The sequence below is a fragment of the Elaeis guineensis genome, chromosome 1 (genome assembly GCF_000442705.2).
Source record: "Elaeis guineensis isolate ETL-2024a chromosome 1, EG11, whole genome shotgun sequence".
In the NCBI taxonomy this organism is placed as follows: domain Eukaryota; kingdom Viridiplantae; phylum Streptophyta; class Magnoliopsida; order Arecales; family Arecaceae; genus Elaeis; species Elaeis guineensis.
Genome location: NC_025993.2, coordinates 40,368,704 through 40,382,025, shown reverse-complemented (window position 1 = coordinate 40,382,025; position 13,322 = coordinate 40,368,704). Strand labels below are relative to the sequence as shown.

Below are 13,322 nucleotides of genomic sequence, written 5' to 3'. Positions count from 1 at the left end.
AGGTTCTCCTTTCCGTCGATCTTCTGAAGGTCGACGTCACTCGATCCACGATCTCTCGGACCAGGTGGAAGCGGTGCAAGATGTGCTTCGTCCGCTGATGTGCTTTGGGTTCCTTCACCTGAGCTATGGTACCAGTACTGTCGCAGTAGAGCAGGACTGGACCATCGAAGGAGGATGCTACTCCGAGCTCATTGATGAATTTCCTCAGCCACACAGCTTCCTTCGCGGCATCTGATGCTGCGATATACTCCGCTTCACAAACAGAGTCTGCCACAGTATGCTGCTTGGAACTCTTCCAGCAGATGGCTCCACCATTCAGAGTAAAGATATAACCCGACACACTCCTGCTATCATCATGGTCAGATGAAAGCTGGAGTCTGTGAACCTCACAAGTTTCAGATCTGACTCGCCATAAACCAACCATTGGTCCTTAGTTTTTCTCAAATACTTAAGGATGGCATTAACCACTTTCCAGTGGTTTTCTCCAGGATCAGATTGGTATCTACTCACTACTCCTAGTGAGTATGCCACATCTGGTCTTGTACATGTCATGGCGTACATGATAGATCCCACGACTGAAGCATATGGGACTCTACTCATACGCTCTCTCTCTTCAGGAGTTGTCGGACAATCCTTCTTAGAGAGAGAAATTCCTTGGCCTATCGGTAGATAGCCCTTCTTGGAATTCTCCATGCTGAACCTCTTCAGCACAGTTTCTATGTACATGGACTGGGATAACCCAAGCATCCTTTTAGATCTATCCCTATAGATCTTCATCCCTAGGATGTAAGATGCTTCACCCAAGTCCTTCATGGAGAACTGTGATGACAACCAAACTTTTATTCCTTGTAGTACGGGGATGTCATTCCCGATTAAGAGAATGTCATCCACGTACAAGACAAGGAATACCACAACTGGACCATTTGCCCATTTATAGATGCAGGGCTCTTCTCCATTCTTAATGAAGCCATACGTTTTGATCACCTTATCAAAACGCATGTTCCAACTCCGAGAAGCTTGCTTCAGTCCATAAATGGATCTCTGAAGCTTGCACACCTTGGACTCATCTGTGGATGTAAACCCTTCAGGTTGTATCATATACACCTCTTCAGTCAGCTCTCCATTCAGGAAAGCTGTCTTTACATCCATCTGCCAGATCTCATAATCTAGATGGCAGCTATTGCAAGCATTATCCGAATAGATTGAGCATTGCCACAGAGAAAAATATCTCATCATAGTCAATACCATAACGTTGACGATACCCCTTGGCAACCAGACGGGCTTTATAGGTCTCCACCTTTCCGTCTGCGCCCCTCTTCCTTTTGAAGACCCATTTACACCCAATGGGTTTAACCCCTTCAAGTGGGTCAACCAATGTCCATACATCGTTGACCTTCGTGACTCCATTTCGGATTTCATGGCTTCAAGCCATTTCTCGGAATCAGGTCTCTGCATAGCATCCATATAGGTGATCGAAACCTCATTATTCTCATCAAGTTCGATGGATCACCATCCCGGACCAAGAAACTGTAGTATCTGTCCGGCTGACGCGGTACTCTACCGGATCGCCTTAATGGTGTAGGTATATTGGGCTCCGGATCTGATCTAATCATATCCGACTCAGGTTCAGCTATTGGTGTCGGTCCTTCTACCTGTTGAACTTCATCAAGTTCAACCTTAGAGGCAACGGTTCCTTCACCAAGGAACTCCTTTTCTAAAAAGATTGCCTTAAGGCTGACGAACACCTTTTGTTCATCAGCATGGTAGAAAAAATATCTTTTTGTCTCTTTGGGGTACCCTATGAATGAGCATTTGTCAGACCTAGGTCCAAGTTTGTCTGTGACTAATCGTTTGACATAGGCCGGGCACCCCCAGACCCTAAGGTGTGAAAGTGCTGGCTTACGTCCCGTCCATATCTCATATGGAGTCTTAATTACAGACTTACTTGGAACCCTATTTAATAGATAACAAGTCGATTCGAGTGCATATCCCCAGAAGGATATCGGCAAGCTAGCAAAACCCATCATGGATCGGACCATGTCTAACAGAGTCCGATTCCTCCTTTCAGACACACCATTATGCTGTGGTGTTCCTGGAGGAGTCCATTGGGAGAGAATCCCATTCTCTCCTAGATATGTGAGAAATTCACTAGAAAGGTATTCTCCTCCTCGATCAGATCGAAGAGTTTTAATACTCTTCCCAGTTTGTTTTTCTACTTCACTTCGGAATCATTTGAACATTTCAAATGAATCCGACTTATGTTTCATCAGATAGAGATATCCATATCGGGATAGGTCATCCGTGAAAGTTATGAAGTAGAAATATCCACCTCTAGCACTGGTGCTCATGGGTCCGCATACATCAGTATGTACTAGGCCCAAGAGCTTAGTAGCTCTCTCACCTTTTTCAGTAAAAGGTGACTTGGTCATTTTACCAAGAAGACAGAACTCACAGGTTGGAAGTGATTCACAATCACTGACTTTGAGGATTCCCTCTTGAGTCAACCTGTTTATTCTGTTCTTATTTATATGACCTAGCCTCCAATGCCATAAGTAGATATTTGACACACTATCTAATCTAGGGTGCTTGCCAGTAGAATAGACTCTTATCAGGCTTGATCTTTTTGGTCTGGCTCTGCACAGATGTCCCAGCCTGAACTTGCACCTTCTTGACTTTCTTCTTCTTGTTCTTCTTTCCTTTCTCAAAGGGTCGAGAACCAGAAGATGAACCTCCCACTGAGTTCACTGAGTTCACCGACTCCTTGAGGAGTTGGTGATCCTTCTCAAAGTTCTGAAGCAACCCCATTAACCCATGGTAGTTTACTTCAGGCTTTGTCATTCTATAATGAGTGAGGAATGGGAGACAAGACTTGGGCAGCGAGTTCAGTATTGCATCTTTCCCAAGCTGCTCATGCAAGGGAAAGCCGAGCTTGCTCAATCGTTCCATCAGCTCGATCATGTATAATACATGATCAGTGATAGAGACTCCATCCTGTATTTTGGCATTGAAGATGGCACAACTAGTCTTGTGCCTCTCTACGTCATCGGGTGTGCCAAAGGTATCCTCCAACACTTGAAGCATGTCCTTTGGCTGAGCCGTCTCGAATCTGCGACTGAACTCGTCGCTCATGATAGCAGCCAGCATGATACAGCGCACCGTGGTCCGGTCACTGAGCCACTTCTGGTAAGTGTCTCTAACTGTTCCACGTGCATTGACAGCTGGCTCCTCAGGTGCAGGATCCATTATCACATATAGGATCCGTTCATGCTCCAGGACTATCTTCAAATTTCGATACCAGCTACCGAAGTTGGGTCCCACCAACTTATCATTGTCCAACAATGATCGGAGCGATAGGGAAGTGGCCATATTTGCACAAAGGAGAACCATAACCTAATTAGTAATTGATTCATTAAACCTAAAGATTTGGACTTTAATCAAAAGGTTTCTCCCACTATTTTATTCGAATTGGTAGCCTCTACCTTCAATTCGAGGAATTACCCTAATTCCTTAGCGGGTACTAGAATCCACTTAGACTGCACACAAGCCCAACTTTGGTTGGCCAACCCATGTACATCTAAGGGTAGGTTCATAACCAATTGTTTCTCTAAACAATTTCTAGTAATTTTAATTTTGCCCCAGAAACCTAATCAGTAGGCTTTGGCCTCCACTGTAAGGATCCGGTTAGGTCCAACCATTAACATGATCATACTTGGTGTATCCAACCAACGAATGATTAAGCCCAACTTTGGTTGGCTCACCTAACCACCATTAGAGAGACACTTCCAAGTCATCATATGATGAGTGATAATTCCATTAGTCAACAAGCACCAGGCCTTTGGGTCTGCAATGATTATTGAGTTCATGGACTCATTATCAAACACCTTAATGGGAGGCTATGACTCAGTTATCTCCATAACTTTATCATTTTAAGGACCTAATAATTTTAGAGGATTTAAATAATATAGAGGATGAAGTCAGATGAACCAGCTTATCATGATCCTCCCACTGGCTTCACCAAGTCAGCTTAAGGGAGACCATTAAAAGGGCTGGTCTAGGAGCACCTAAATCAGTCACACTGATTTACCTAGCTGACATGGGTCAGCTCGAATAGTCAAGTGATCCGATCAAAACATAATTTCACCAAGAGGCCAGGTAAGTTCAATCAGTGGGAGGGTCTGCCAAAGCTTGCCTTAGACACCATCATGAATGGCCAGGTAAGCGGGCTCCCAATTAAAAACCACCGGTCTGGTTTACCTTAGACACCAACTGGTTTAATTAGTTTCGATTAGATCAACCTAACAGTTCGTGCTAGACCGCTTAGCCAAGAATCAAGTCCATTTGGTTCTCGTTAAAGACATGGACTTGACCAACTACAACTATTGTAATTGATCTAGAGAATCCTTGACCTAATCTAAGACAACAATTGATTAGATTTAGTCAATTCTCTAATTAAGTCCATCTTTAATCTAACCATAGGTCTAACCCAATTAATGGACCTAATTTTCACTAACCCATTAACCCAATGTGTTATGATTTGTGTCTTAGGTTCTTCAATTCACAATCCTAGAACCTAATCAAACAACTTCTTAATTCTTAATTAAGTTTTGGGCTGAGGGTTGGGTTCGGCTTTTCAAAAAATAATTTTCATATTTGTAAAATAATTTTACAATATGATTCTACCAATCATATTGCATGTTTGATTCATAATCAAGATGCAAGTGAAATAAACATGAAACTACTTTAGATCTAATCTAAACAGGTTCATGTAATTGAAACAATTTCAACTTTAAATAATTTCTTTGCATAAAAATTATTAACAAAGAGATTTTATTTCAGATTTAAACATCTTTTAAATCTAATAAATCATAAATTTAATCTAGATCGTATCTAACAAATTTATGATTAAAGATAGATCTACACAAACTAGGACAACCTTTGCACTGTAAGGGGTAAACCTTACAGCAGGACAACCTTGCAGTTTGTGATTGATCTAAAATTTTAATTTCAGATTTAATAATCAGATTATAAATTAGATCAAATCTAAAAAATAATCTAAGCATGTATAAATAATCATGTAATAAAGAACCTAGGCTCTGATACCAATTATAGGAACCAGATCTAGGGTTTCAGGGTTAGATCTTGAAACTTTTTCAAGATCATACAGCGGAAGACTAAAATAAATCAAAATTTATTTTATAAGATCAAAAAATCCCTAGATCTAAGATTCTATTACATGATTATTACATGGCATTAAATCAGAAATTAAAATATATATAAATATAGTATGAACTACATGTTGATCATATCAACATGTTTCTATGCTAGCTACATCTAATGTATGTATTAAATAATAGATCAGATCTATTACCTTGCAAGTTAGATGCTCTAACCTCGCTGATCCGGGCTTAAGGATGATGTTGCAAGCCGCACACGCATCCGGCCTCTAGGAGTCGTCCACACGAGCCCACGAATCTCGATCAGAAGTCCTGCTTCAGGAAATCAGCACAGTATGCTAGTACTGCGCTGATCCTTCTTTGATGGTTGATCAGGTGCCTCCTTCTTCTTGATTTGGACTCTTCCAAAGATGGAAAGTAGAAGGAGGAGTTTCAGATCTGAGACGCTCTCAGGAAACTCAAGATGGAAGGAGGAAAGATATGAAAATAAAAACCCTAGAAGAAGACCCTCTTCTTCTTCACGTTTTTCTCTCTAGACACCCAAACTTGCATCTTTTATATCTCCACGACCCAAAGGTATTTCTCTCTAATTTTTGGATGGCAGAAAGGGCTCTCAAATATCTATCTCTCCTTAAAATTTCACAAAGAAACTCGTCTTATATAGAGAGATATGATAGAGTCCTTGTCTAGGTCAAACACCTAGTCAAGGCTTATCCAAACATGGCAAGTAAAGGGACGCCCAACTCTTGAGCACCTCCTTCATATTTTCGTGGATGGATCAACAGAAAAGGGTGCACAATGTAAACCCTAAAAGCCACGAAAATTCCAAAAAAAATTTGGATAAATTCGGTGCAAAATTGAAAGAGTTTTGGATTTCTAAAACTCTATCTCATAGAATTCGAAATCCAAACTTATTCCTTTTAGATTTGATCCAAATCACCTTCCATGTAAGAAAGAAGAGAGGAGACCTTTTGTGAACGTGGGAGAGATCTGGGAGAGGGCTTTTGTCGCACAAAATAATTGGAGATTGGCGTTGAACAAGAGAGAGGGCGTGGAGAAGGTTTATGTGGCGCAAGGTGGAATCCTAGTCCTACTAGGATTCTGTCTCATAACTTGTTTTAATTTGGTTTTCCAAACCAAATCAAATCAAAATTAGATCAACCCAATTAAAATAGGTCTTAACCTAATTAAGAACCTAATTTAATCAGATTAAATTAGATTTAAATCTGATTTAATTTTCTAATCAAATTAGAAATTAGATTGACCCAAGTCCTAGTTGAACTAGGACTAGTTTTTCCTTGCACTTGGCTTATCCAATAAACCAATTGGACTTGATCCAATCAAGCCCAAACTAAATCTAATTAAATCATATTTAATTAGACTTAATCTCAGCCCATTGGCTTAATCAAATTAAGCCAATTAGCAATCGAATTACTAATCGATCCTCCTACAACACTTGCACTGGGTTAAATGTCAATCGTATTGATCATTTAACCCTAGAACGATTCTTAATCGTTGATCAACCATCCGATCGGATCATGAACTCTAATGTGTGTGACCTCATAGGTCCGAACCTAAGCCGGTAGCATAGGAATAAATTCCTATACCAATCGAAGTGACCATCTAGCAATGGTACCCGACGTCCGGATAGGTCGAATGTGTAGAACAACATCCTTAGAACCCATGCGGATATAGTTTTCATATAATTCATCCCCTTGACCAAAATGATCATAGGACACCCCAGAGCTCAACTGTCAACTCTGATCAGGTTGTCCACATTGTATTTCAAAATATCAAATCCATCTGATGGATTACCCTGGCCAAAGTTTTGCTAAATTGAAATACAGCGACTCATTCTTCTCCAACTCTTGGAGTGGTCAATCCCATCTCGATCACACTCTGACTTCGCAAGTACTTGACTGTGCCCAGAAGCCTTCCGTCCCTGAATTAGAAATTCAGTTAGTCCAGTACCAAAGCACAGTGAGTTGCTTGCAAGTCACTGAGGCGATCTCAAGTCTAAGGGACACTTATACCTATATCCCATCAGAGATATTCTCGACAGTAGAATACTCTGGAGTTGGTCACGTTCAATGACGATGTACCCTTACATCTCACCTGTATGCCATACCAGTGTCTCCACACTCCTTGGTTAAGAGGACAACCAACCCATATGGCCTACAGCGACCTATGCTTGATAGAAGCTGTCGTCCTTATTAACAGCCTATCATTTGGTCGTGAACAGTTTTAAGGACTAATCGATAAATCCTCTCTTTATCGAACTTAAATAGTCCTAAGGACTTCATCATAACAACGGAGTTCATTAGAAGATGAAAGCTTATGATGAAAATGCCAAATATATTTTATTTATTAACAAATCAATTACAATACTTGGTTGCTCAACCATCAATAGCTTGACGATTGGCTTTTTGGGACACATTTCCCAACAATACTTGCACTAGGTTAAATGTCAATCGTATTGATCGTTTAACCCTAGAACGATTCTTAATCGTTGATCAACCATCCGATCGGATCATGAACTCTAATGTGTGTAACCTCATAGGTTCGAACCTAAATCAGTAGTACAAGAATAAATTTTTATACCAATCGAAATGACCATCTAGTAATGGTACCCGACGATCGGATAGGTCGAATATATAGAACAATATCCTTAGAACCCATGCGGATATAGTTTTCATATAATTCATCCCCTTGACCAAAATACTCATAGGATACCTCAGAGTTTCACTGTCAACTCTGATCAGGTTGGCCACATTGTATTTCAAAATATCAAATCCATCTGATGGATTACCCTGGCTAAGATTTTGCTAAATTGAAATACAGCGATTCATTCTTCTCCAACTCTTGGAGTGGTCAATCCCATCTCAATCACACTCTGACTTCGCAAGTACTTGACTGTGCCCAGAAGCTTTCCACAACTGAATTAAAAATTCAGTTAGTCCAGTACCAAAGCATAGTGAGTTGCTTGCAAGTCACTGAGATGACCTCAGATCTAAGGGACACTTATACCTATATCCCATCGGAGACATTCTCAACAGCAGAATGCTCTGGAGTTGGTCACGTTTAATGATGATGTATCCTTACATCTCACCTGTATGCCATACCAATGTCTCCACACTCCTTGGTTAAGAGGACAACCAACCCATATGGCCTACAGCGACCTATGCTCGATAGAAGCTGTCGTCCTTATTAACAGCCTATCATTTGGTCGTGAACAGTTTTAAGGACTAATTAATAAATCTTCTCTTTATCGAACCTAAATAGTCCTAAAGACTTCATCACAATAATGGAGTTCATTAGAAGATGAAAACTTATGATAAAAATATTAAAAATATATTTTATTTATTAACAAATCAATTACAATACAAGGTTGCTCAACCATCAACAGGTTGATGATGCATAGTCGTTGATAGCACCAAAAGTAACTCTACTCACTATGTAGATAGGATGAGTCAAGATCGTATCCTCAGGGACTTTGAGCTAAGTTGAGATTACAAAATAAAAGAAAGAAGCATTGTTTTGATTTAGAAAATAAATTATCTTAAAATTGATGTAATTAGAAAATAAAGAGCTCGGAAGTTTTGAATTAATTTTGCACTAGCAGAGTTGTATCCCTTTTTTTAATTAAATAGATGTGATTAATCTTAAGAAAAATACCTATCTTTCCTTGGCACACCCCATATCCATAGATCACGACGTGTCTCCAAAAAGTACTAAGTAAACAACTTTTCTTTCCTCGGCACGGCCCGTACCCGTAGATCACGGTGCGTCTTCGAAAAGTAAAAGTTGTTCCTAATATTAATCTAACAGGAAAACATAAATAAAAGCATATAAAAGAGAGCAAATAAAGAACTCATGATGATTTAAATAAAAAGCATAATCTTTATTGCATATAAAGAAATACAAGAAAGTTTAGAACAATAAACCATCTCTGTGTCGTTACAAAATTTCTTCTCCACTCCCGAGACTGTTAGCCTAGCTGCTCATGAAGTAGTCCCTTTCTATTTCTCTATGCAAAGCTCTAGAAGAATTTCTGGGCTCCCCCTCCAATAGGAGTACAAAAGCCTTTTTATAGATGTTAGGAGGGAGGAGTTTTACATGGTTTTCCGATGTGGGACTAAAGAAAATACTAAGGACTAAAAAATAGATGGATGAGATGGAAAGATCACAAACAGATAAAGAAAATACAAATTTTTTCTCTTGAAGTATTTCCAAATATATATTTTTTTTCGTCCATCTGTTCGTCTGTCCCCACGAACCCCGCGCCCCCGTCGCCTGCCGTGTCGTGCCCGCCTCGCGCCCGCGCCTGCGTCCGCCTGCACTCGCGTCCGCCCGTGCTCGCATCCATGCCGTGTCCATGCCGCATGAACCATACATGAACACTTCCTTCTTTTTTTTTATTCCAAAAAAAAACTTTTATTTCTTTACAATGACGCTTATATCCTTTTTGGATTCTTTGCATAGTATCTTCATTTTCTATAATATCGTATACATCCTTCTTTTATTTAAATTTTATTTTAAATCCAATTTTCTTCAAACTTGAGTCTTTTTTATTTGCAAATCAGACTCTTTGTATCGGCGATCATCTTTTCTGTAAAACATAAAAAGAAGCATCAAATTTTTAAGAAATAAAATAAATTAAATATGATTTTCTGCTTTAAATGACTTAAATTAAGTATTTATCACACCCCCCAACTTGAATTTTGCTCATCCTCGAGTAAAATAGATATATCAGCATTGTATACCGACTCGATCTTGAATAAAAAGTTAGGTTAGGCATCCCAAAAGGTAGATGATACCTGATCAGACCATTAAAGAGATACTTCATTGGATTATCAATTTGACCCAATTAGTGGCTGAGTATTAACTAAAGAAATTTCAAGAGCTTTTCTTTCACCAACTCTCCACTTTACTCTTTAAATCCTCTAACTTAATGTGAGAGGAATTTATTATCTTCTTGCAATTTAGTCCCCTTATTATCCACTATTTTTTAACATTGCCCATCTTTTTACGCGAACCATAACGCTTACTTAGGCGAAAGAGCCCGGTTACTCAGTAGGAAACCAATATTTTTTTTTTAAGTAAATTTTAAGGAGAATTTTTTTTTTTTGCATACCTCGACCTTTCCACCCAATCTCTCATGAAGCAGATTCTTTATTGAGATCAGTAAGAAGGGGGTTGTAGAATCACTCCTAAAATTTGGTCTAGTCTAAACCCTACCATTCATTGGGTTTTCTTAATAATTTATTCCTCAGTATCTCTAAAATTATCTTGACCGTTAATCATTCATTGATTAGGATGCCTAATTGACTCTTAATCAAAATAAAATTTGGATACACAACACTAATTATTTCTGGCCATACTCGAGGATTTGATTAATTTCTTTCCCCCCCAACTTAATCTACATTATCCTCAATGGAGTAGGAAAGCAAAGAAAATAAAAGGAGAGAGTGCACCTGAGATAATTTTGCTTCGAAAGTTAAAGATAGCTTCATTGATTAATAGGCTCTTGTTCTAAATTCCTATAGCTGCAGTAAAGTAAAAAAAATATGAAATCATTGGGTTGCCTCCCAACAAGCGCTAAGTTTTACGTCTTCAGCCAGACGTCAAGTTTGTTGACAGACTCTTCCATACAGAGCGGTCCTTTATTTTTAAAAAAAATGAAGATCAGTTAAAACAAAATAAAAGAAATTTGGGTTGCCTCCCAAAAAATGCTAAGTTTAACATCTTCAGCCAGACGTCATATGCAATAAAACCAACAAAAGGTGGGCAATGGCTCATACTTGATTGTCCATGGAGGAGTGGTTTTATCATGTGGTGTATCCAATAAGGTGTTAACTTCTTTCATATATCCCTCAAAGTTATACACTCCAAAGTGAGCCAAGCAAGTATCTAAGGGGTCTGGTGCTAGTATTGTGGGTGTTGCATCTTCTATAATATCTTCTAGTGTATCTACTTCGAAGCAACTATCCATTGATGGTCCTTGAGAAGCACCAAACATATTCAGTCTCAGTTTCTTATAAACGATACGTCCATGACTCCTGTCCTACAATTAATGCATGCATTTACTATAGCTAGAAAGGGTCATCCTAAGATAATGGGAATTTGTCTTGGGTTGCCACTTAGTTCCATGTCGAGAACCAGAAAATCAACTGGAAAGTAAAACTCATCTACCTTGACCAAGACATCCTCAAGCATTTCACATGGTTCCTTAATTGATCTATCGGCTAACTGCAGTGTGACTGATGTGGGTTTCAGTTCTTCGAATCCAAAAAATTCATACACTGAACTAGGTAAAAGATTCACACTTGCCCCTAAGTCCAGAAGAGCTTTTCCAATGTGATAATCTCCTATAACACAGGAAATGATGGGGGCTCCTAGGTCCTTAAGCTTTGGAGGAGTGGCATGCTGGACGACAGAACTAGCCTGTTCAGTGAGGCATATTTTTTTTGGAATTTGTGATCTAGATTTACATTTTTGGGTGCACAAATCTTTCAAAAATTTGGCATAAGTAGGGACCTGTTTGATTGCGTCTAGAAGGAGAAGATTAATTTAGAGTTGCTTAAATAATTCCAATATCTCGTCGAGTCTTCCTCCCTTCTTATCTGCAGGAATAGGGGCTTTCAGGGCATCCAGAAATGGGACTTTAGGCAAATAAGATGATTCCGGTGCAGTTGGTTCATTCTTTATTTTAAGGTCCTCCTTGTTTTTGGGTGATTTGGCTTCGATTAGAGGTTTAGGGTCGGTCTCATTGGTTTTACTAGTGTGTTCAATGACCTTCCCACTTCTTAGAGTCATGATTGATTTGGCATATTCAGAAAAAGCTTCTGGGGTATTAGAGCTTTCAATCACAAATTGCCCTCTTGGGTTGCTCTCGGGTTGGCTAGGTAATTTTTCTCCTTCCCTCCTACTAAATGCAGTCGCTAGTTGACTTATTTGGGTCTCTAGCTTAGCAATGGATTGTGTGTGGGAGTTAAGGATCTGAGTGTTGACTTCTAATCATTCTAGTACTTTCAAAATTTTTTTCTCAAAAGCTGAGCTGTGACTAGTAGTAGACGGTTGAGGAGCATTTTGAAATTGATGGTATGGTCCATGCCTATATGTTGGGTCCTGATATTGAGGTCAAGGTGCGGCAAGGCCAACCACTGGTTGTGGTCTTCAGAAAAAAATTGGATGGTTTCTCCAGCTGGGGTTATAAGTGTTCGAATATGAATCGTTTCCTGATCTGCGAGCTTGTTGGACTTGAGCTTGCTGAACCTGATCGTGCACAAACTCAGGAAATTGAGGTACGGCTGGGCATTCACTAACAAAATGGTTCGGACTTGCACACAATGCACAAACTTCTTGGATTGGGTTAGGTGGAATCAGGGATTGTCCAGTATTTAAAAGACGGTCTAATTTTTGGGACAGTTCATCTACCTTACTGTGGATATCCATGACATTTTCAATCTGATAAATTCTACTTCTTTTTTGTTGAAGCATGGGTTGTTCTCTAGAGGTGGCAGACATATGATGTAGGGAATTCTCACTAAGTGTTTCAAAGAGCTGCCAGGCTTCATCCTCACTCTTTAGCATGAATGTCCCACCACATGATGCATCAACCATTTATCAATGTTTCTCCGATAGACCATCATAAAAACACTGACAAAGTTGCCATTTAGGGACAGCATGGTGTGGACATTTACGAATGAGGTTCCTTAACTTTTCTCATGTCTCATGAAAAAGTTCACCCTCCAATTGGGAAAAACTAGTGATAGCTTTTCTAATTTGATTTATTTTTCCAATTGGAAAGTATTTCTTGAGAAATTCTTTTTGAAGATGATCCCAAGTTGAAATGGTTATAGAGTTTAAAGAGTTTAACCAATGCTTGGCTTTGTCCTTAAGTGAGAAAGGGAACAGTTTCAACCTAAGGGCATCATCGGAGAAGTTTTGAATTTTTACTGTGGAATAAATTTCAAGAAATTCATCCAAGTGTTTGTATGGGTCCTCGTTACTAAGTCCATAAAATGATGGCAATATTTGAATAATGCTAGACTTAATCTCATATTGGGTAGCTTCTACTGGAGGTGCTTGAATGCATGGAGAGTAGGTATACGAGGATGGAGTGAAATATTCTCTCAATGAGCGTGG

The 13,322-nt window shown here is 39.3% G+C and overlaps 1 non-coding gene across 1 annotated transcript; it reads left to right on the top strand.

Moving 5' to 3' along the window:
• Positions 1-12,855: 12,855 nt before the first annotated feature.
• Positions 12,856-12,961, top strand: LOC140854989 (small nucleolar RNA R71). The gene has a single exon (XR_012138082.1). It is a non-coding gene; the product is annotated as a small nucleolar RNA R71 (small nucleolar RNA).
• Positions 12,962-13,322: the final 361 nt, after the last annotated feature.